Source organism: Myotis lucifugus, unplaced genomic scaffold (genome assembly GCF_000147115.1).
Source record: "Myotis lucifugus unplaced genomic scaffold, Myoluc2.0 scaffold_6982, whole genome shotgun sequence".
In the NCBI taxonomy this organism is placed as follows: domain Eukaryota; kingdom Metazoa; phylum Chordata; class Mammalia; order Chiroptera; family Vespertilionidae; genus Myotis; species Myotis lucifugus.
In genome coordinates, this window is record NW_005878030.1 from 1 (window position 1) to 8,070 (window position 8,070).

The 8,070-nt window shown below is 35.9% G+C and overlaps 1 non-coding gene across 1 annotated transcript; it reads right to left on the bottom strand.

Moving 5' to 3' along the window:
* Positions 1-1,735: 1,735 nt before the first annotated feature.
* LOC111824785 lies at positions 1,736-1,842 on the bottom strand. Its single transcript, XR_002827863.1, has one exon. It is a non-coding gene; the product is annotated as a U6 spliceosomal RNA (small nuclear RNA).
* Between the last annotated feature and the right edge of the window lie 6,228 nt (positions 1,843-8,070).

The following is an 8,070-nucleotide window of genomic DNA, read 5'->3' on the forward strand; positions in this document are numbered from 1 at the left end:
ACTATTTCATACTTTCTTATGGCTGAGTAGTATTCCACTGTGTATTTGTACCACATCTTCTTTATTCAGTCCTATATACCAATACACTTCAGTTGTTTCTATGTTTTGGCCACCACGAATAATGCTGCAATGAACTTAGGGGTTAATACATCTTTGCAAATACATGATTTCGAGTTTTTCAGGTATATACTTGGGAGAGGGACTGCTAGGTCATATGCCAAAGTAATCCTGAGAAAAAAGAATGAAGCTGGAGGTATCACTCTACGGGATTTCAAATTAAACCACAGAGCTACAATAATGAAAACAGCATGGTATTGGCAGAGAAACAAACACAGATCAATGGAACAGAATAGAGACCCCAGGTATGAAACCACATGTATATGGACAGATAAATTTTGACAAAGGAGTCAGAAACACACAATGGAGTAAAAATAGTCTCTTCAGTAATGGTGCTGAGAAAACTGGAAAGTCACATGCAAACAAATGAAACTGGATTACAATTTGTCCCCATGTACAAAAGATAATTCAAAATGGATCAAAGACCTAAATATAAGACCCAAATCAATAAATTACATAGAAGAAAATATAGGTACCAAACTCTTGGACCTTGGTCATAGAGAACATTTTATGAACTTGATCCCAAAGGCAAAGGAAGTAAAGGAAAAAATAAATGAATGGGACTATATCAAACTAAAAGCTCTGACAACAAAAGACACTGACAACAAAACAAAGAGGTAGCCATCTGGATGGGAGATGATATTTGCAAACAGTAGGTCCAACAAAGGTTTAATTCCCAAAATATATAAAGAACTCATAAGATTCAACACCAAACAAACAACCCAATCAAAAATTGGGCAGAGGACCTAAAAAACACACATCTCCCAAGAAGATATACAAATAGCCAATATATATGAAAAGATGTTCAACCTTACTGGCAATTAGGGAAATGCAAATCAAAACTACAATGAGATACCACCTCACACCTGTTAGAGTGGCCATTATTAACAAGACAAACAATAACAAGTGTTGGAGAGGTTGTGGAAAAAAGGGAACCCTCATTCACTGCTGGTGGGAATGTAGACTGGTACAAACACTATGGAAAGCAGCCTGGAAAAAAATTAAGAATCAAATGTGTAAAATTTAAAGCTGTCAATCTCTCCCCTGATATCTTCCAGGAGTTTTGTTTTGTTTGTTTGTTTGTTTGTTTTTTAGTATCTGGGTGCTCCCTGCATTGGGTGCATAAATGTTTATCAGGGTTATATCCTCTTGTTGTATCGATCTCTTTAGTATTATGAAGTGACCTTCTTTATCTCTTGTTATGGCCTTCACTTTGAGATCTATTTTGTCAGATATAAGTATTGGTACCCCAGCTTTTATTATCTTTTCCTTTTGCCTGAAAGAAATTTTTACATCCCCTCACTATCAGTCTGTGTGATTCCCTTGTTCTGAGGTGGGTCTCTTGTAGACAGCATATATATTGGTAATGTTTTTTTTTTAATCCATTCAGCCACTCGATGTCTTTTGATTGGAGCATTTAGTCGGTTTACATTTAAAGTTATTATTGATAGGTACTTGTTTGTAGCCATTTTTATTTTTTGTGCCTGTGTTTGTTCTTTCCTTTTTATTTCTTCTTTTTACACCTGTCCCTTTAGCATTTCTTGCATTTCTGGCTTGGTAGTCATAGATTCCCTTAGCCTTTTTTTTGTCTGTGAAGCTCATTATTTCTCCTTTAATTATGAATGATAGATGTTTCACAAATTTGGGTATCATCCTTGCGCAGGGGCCATGCTAATCTTCTCTGTATTGTTCCAAATTTAGTATATGTGCTGCTGAAGTGAGCACCGAATATATGCTTATTGATTTGAGAGAGAGAGGAAAGGAAAGGGAGAGGGGGACAGAGAGGGACAGAGAGAGAGGGAGGGGTGGGTGAGAGAGAGAGAGAGAGAGAGAGAGAGAACCATTGATGTGGGAGGGAAACATCCATCAATTGCCTCCCATATGCATCCTGAGTGGGGATAGAACCCACAACATTTTTGGTTTATGGGAGGACATCCTAACTAACTGAGCCATCTGTCCAGTTGTTGGCTTCTTGTCACCAGGTGTAATGAAGGAAATTTTGCCATATGTAGTTTATTATTAAATAGGTTAGCCTGGGTTTTTTTCCTATGGTGATAGTTACAGTGTTCCTAAGAGCAGTATGAGAGGGCAAGCTTCATTGTTGAAACAGTTTTCAAGTCATGGCTTGTGTCATGCCTGCTAAAGTATTATTAACCAAAATAAGTCATATGATCAAATCCAGATCTTGAATCTGATGGATTCAAGATACAAATTCCACTTCTCGATGAGAAAAGATGAAATCTCATGGTAGAGGAGGAGCATGATGACAAATATGTGCAAACTCTGTAATCATGTTGCCATTAACTACAAAGCCTCCATACAAAATACAAAAACCCTCCTGTTTCCTAAGGATTGCAAAAGTAATCCATGGATGCTTTATTCCCTGCTAAATAAGTACACATAATTTAGAAAAGTTACTGAGGCCAATAGACTCAGGCTATATTTAATCATTCATTACTTGATTAATTAAACCTTTATGGCCTCTTCCTCCTCATAGGCAAAGAAAAAATAGCTGATCTCAGAAAGTATAATAATTGCATATTGTTACTTAAGAAAGTCAATTAATAGACTAGAGATTGAAGTTATCTAGATATGCAGGTCACAGTTGTGACACAGTATATCACATTAAATAGTAATTGAAATTATTTGTAATTATATATAGACATAGTTTATAATCATGTGTATACATGTGTGCATGTGTATTTGTCATTTGCAAGAATCTAAAGAATAATAAGACAAAATCTGTGGAAATCACAAACTGTGATGGAGAAGTTCACCAGGAAACACTTTAAAGACTGCTCAAGCTCTAAAGACAAAGAACTAACATTCCTGACACCAGAAAGTAGAGTAAAACCTTGGTTAACCATGGCCAAATGAACTTCAATTTCTCATTATAGTTATTTTTTCTCTAACTATGTTTCATTCTTTTTAAAAGGCAAATATTAAATAATCTATACAAAATTATCATACTTAATAGACAAAAAATAACTAGCGATGTATCTGGCACAGTTACGTATTCAATGATTATTATTCAATGAACATATACCTTACATTTGAATATATTTTTGCATACCTAGCTAAATAAAACTTTGTAATAAATCATAAGCTTAGATGCAGATATATATATATATATATATACATATATATATATATTACAAATATATTTATTTATAGGTATATGTTTTTTAATTAAATCTTTATTGTTCAGATTATTACAGTTGTTCCTCTTTTTTCCCCCCATAGCTCCCCTCCATCCGGTTCCCACCCCACCCTCTGCCCTTACCCCCGCCCCCCGCCACTGTCCTCATCCATAGGTGTACGATTTTTGTCCAGTCTCTTCCCGCACCCCTCACACCCCTTCCCCCCACCAAGAATAGTCAGTCCATTCCCTTTCTATGGCCCTGATTCTATTATATTCAGCAGTTTATTATGTTCATCAGATTATTTATTCACTTGATATTTAGATTCACTTGTTGACAAATATGTACTTGTTGTTCATAATTTTTATCTTCACCTTTTTCTTCTTCTTCCTCTTCATAAAGGATACCTTTCAGCATTTCATTATTTCTTCAAATAGGTTTTCAATATCTTGCTCTCTCTCTTCTGGCACCCTCATAATTCGGATGTTGGAACGCTTGAAGTTGTCCCAGAGGCTCCTTACACTATCTTCATATTTTTGGATTCTTTTTTCTTTCTGTTTTGTAGGTTGGGGTGTTTTTTGCTTCTTCGTACTTCAAATCATTGACTTGATTCTTGCGATCCTCTAGCCTGCTGTTGGAACTCTGTATAATATTGTTTATTTTAGTCAGTGTATGCTTAATTTCTAGTTGGCCCTTTTTCATAACCTCAAGGGTCTCACCAGATTTCTTGAGGGTCTCACTAAATTTATCGGTGGTTTCTAGAAAATTCTTGAAAAACCTTAAAAGTGTGGTTTTGAACTCTATATCCAGTAGTTTGCTTTCCTCCATTTCTGTCATTTGTGACCTGTTTCTTTGTCTCCACATTTTTTATGCTTCCTTGTGTTGATAGAGTGGCTTTTTGTGCTAGGTGTCCTATAGGGCCCAGTGGCTCAGCCTCCCCAGTTACCTGAGGTGGACACTCTTGGTGCACCCCTTTGTGGGCTTTGTGCACAGTCTTGTTGTATTTAAGCCTTGATTGTTGTAGGTATCACTGGGAGGAATTGACCTCCAGGCCAATTGACTGTGAGAATCAGCTGTGTCTATGGTGGGAGAACTTCTGTGCTGGAGACACCCTTATGGGGCAAGACTTGCTTCAGTGGGGCTTTGGTGTTCACTGAGTCTGCCCCCTGAGTGTGTCCCTTATGGATCTAAGGAGTTGTAATCTGGATGGTTCCACTCTGACCACTGGGTACACTGGCTCTTGGATCTCTAAGGAGGTGCTAATTTAGCCTCTGTCTGAGGCTACCCAGCAGGAGCTATGGAGAGATCTGCAGATTCCTCTTCTTTGTTTGGGGTTTGGAGGTGCCCAGATGAGGCCGAGCTGTGAAGCAATGCAAGCTGCTGTGGGGCCTTGGGCCTTCTATTGGATGTTCTGGGTCTCTCTGACCCAGCTGCAGTGTTAGGTAATTTTCAGATTTCAAAGGGCCAGGCCTTTCATATGAAAAAGCCTCTGTGCACAGCTTGGGTGGGGTGGGGTTTCAGGGGATTAACAGGGCGGAGCAAGCAGCTATGGCTGCTCCCCAGTCCTACCCTAAGAGGCCCCGGTAATTGCTGCAAGAACCTCTGAGAGAAAGCCACCCTCAAGTTCCGACTGATGCCAGACAGTCCAGTTTCTCCCCATATGAGTCTGGGTCCCCAGAGACTCACCTGGATCTGGAGTTCAGAGCAGTCGGGAACTTGAGACTCCCTCCCGATTGAAAAAAACAACCATGTCCTCAGTTGCCAGCCCTTTCCACTTGCACTGCGTCCTCAGTTGCCAGCTCTTTCCACATATGCAGAGTTCTCAGTTGCCAGCTCTTTCCACATACGCAGAGCTCTCAGTTTCCAGCCCTTTCCACGTGTGCCGTGTCATCAGTTGCCAACCCTTTCCACATGCGTCCCCGTACCTCTGCACTTTACTTCCACACCTCCTCTGAGTCTCAGTGTGCTTTTCTTTTTCCTTCTAGTTGTAAAATTTCCACTCAGCCAGCCTTCCTGTGGTTCTGGATGATGTCCGTTTTGTCTTTTAGTTGTATTTTTGAAGTGGTTGTGAGAGGCAGCAATTTCCGGTGTTTACCTATGCTGCCATCTTGTTTTTCCTGTGTAGGTATATGTTTTAAAAGTATACAAACAAAAACACATAAAGAGAGATCTAATATCCCTAGTATATCCAGTTTAGCATCTTTACCATCTCTACCTACAAGCTACCAAATGAGTGCAGGCATTTAGACTATAGGAACAAAGAAACCAAAAGACCTCCAATCATCAAAAAATATCAAAATGCATTGCCTATATGATATTACAAATGCAGCAAAGTGGACAATATATTGGAAATGGTCTTCAACAAAAGGTTTTGGAGTTAAGATTCTTCTAAGAAAGATTAAATAGCCACAATAATACATTAACATTTTTGTTAATAGAAGTTTTATGGTACATCACTAAAAGTCTCTATATTATTCCAAAACAATAATTTAATTTATTAAAATATTTAAAATATTTGTCCCATAGATCAAATGTGAATGTTAAATTTATGTGATTTTCACTTTTAACTAGTGGTGTATTTTTTTTAAGCGTCATGAAGAAATGTTTCCTCCTCACTTCTGCTACCTGATATAAAGTACTTCCCTCGATGTGTCATTATCATAAGTAGTTTTTAGCTATTATTAATCCAAATTTATAACAAAGAAAATCCCAGATGGCTTCAATGGTGAATTCTACCACACATTTAAAGAAGAATTAGTAACACTCCTTCTTCCCCAAAAAATAAGAGATAACAATTTTAACTCATTCTATGAGCCCAGCATTTCCCTGATACTTAAGCTAGGCAAAGATTGCACAGAAAAACAAAACTATAGGTCAACATTCCTTATGAATATAGATGCAAAAGTCCTTAACAAAATACTAACAAACCAAGGCCAATAGTATATTAAAACCACAGTAAGATTTTCCCAGGATTAAAAAAGGTGTTTCAACATGTAAAAATCAATCAAGGTAATATACCATATTAATAAAACAAAGAAAAAACACATAAAATGATACTCTAAATCGATGGAGAAAAAAAGCATTTAACAAAATCAAACATTTTTTTTTTATAATAAAAAGTCTCAACAAAATAGGGATAGAGGGCTATTTCTCCAGCACGATAAATTTTATCTATTTAAAAAGCTAGATGCAATATCATACTGGCAAAAGACTGAAAGCTTTATCTCTGAAATAATTAATAAAACAAGGATGTCTGCTCTTGCCACTTCTAGTCAACATTGTACTCTCAGTTCAAGCTAGGGCAATTACGGGAAATAAATAAAACACAAATCAGAAAGGAATAAATAAAACTGTCTCTATTTGCATATGACATGAGCATACATATTGAAAATCCTAAGGTATCTAAAACAAAATATTAGAGCTAATAAATTCATCAAAGTAGCAGTACACAAGATCAACACACAGAAATCAGTTGGATTTCTATATACTAGGAATAAATAATCCAAATATAAAATTACTAAAAAAAATCAATTTACAACAGGATCAAAAATAACAGCACACTTAGAAATACATTTAACCAAGTAAGTGCAAACCTTCTATATTGAAAACTGTTCATTATAGATGATTTAACTAAATAGAAAAATATCCTATGTTTGCTGATTGAAAGACAATATTTTTGAAACACGAATTGTCCCCAAATGATCTACACATTCAATGCAAACTCTTTCAGAATCCCAACTGCATTTTTAGCAAACTAATACTCATAATGTGTATGGAATTGCAAAGGACCTTGTGTAGCTAAAACAATCTTGAAAATAGAAAAAAAAAGTTTTTGGTCTCCCACTTCCTGATTTCAAAACTTAAAACAATGCTACAGTAATCAAAATAGTGCAGTCCTGACATAAAGATAGTCATATAGATCAATTGAATATAATTGAGTTTCCAAATATAAACCTATACATCTATCTCCAATTAATTTTTGAAAACATTGCCAAGTCCATTCAACGGAGGAAAAAACAGTCTTTCTAAGAAATGTTCTTGCAACAACTAGATATTGACTTGCAAAAAAATGAATTATGATTTTTACCTCATACTGTTGACAAAAAATATCACAAAATGGTTCAAAGAACTACACGTAACAGCTAAAAGTAAAAAACATTTACAAGAAATCACAGAAGTAAACCTTTGTGTTCTTGAATTTGGCAATGTATACATATCTATGACCAAAAACGTAAGCAACAAAAGAGAAGATATATAAATTGGACTTCATCAAAATTAAACAAACTTTTGTACATTCAAGGACTTATTAAAAAGTGAAAAGACAACCCACAGAATGTGAGAAAATATTTTAAATTATATATGTGATAAGGGTCTAGTATCCAGAACATAAAGAATACTTACAATTCAAGAACAAGAACAACAAAATTATCTATCTAAAGCACAGGCAAAGGTGTTGAATAGATATTTCTCCAAAGAAGATAAATAAATGGCCAAAAGGCACATGGAAAGATGCTGAAAATCTTTAGTCATTAGGGAAATATAAATTGAAACACTGTGAGATATTATTTCACATTTACTAGATTGGTCCTAAAAAACAACAACAGCAAGAAATAGGAGTTGGCAAGAATGTGGAAAAATTGGAACCCTTTGTGCACTGCTGGTACGAATGTAAAAATGTGAAACTGCTATGGAAAATTATTTGGCTGCACATTAAAATTTATACATAGATTTTCTTTTTTTTTAATTAAATCTTTATTGTTCAGATTATTATAGTTGTTCCTCTTTTTCTCCCCTATAGCTCCCCTCCACCTGG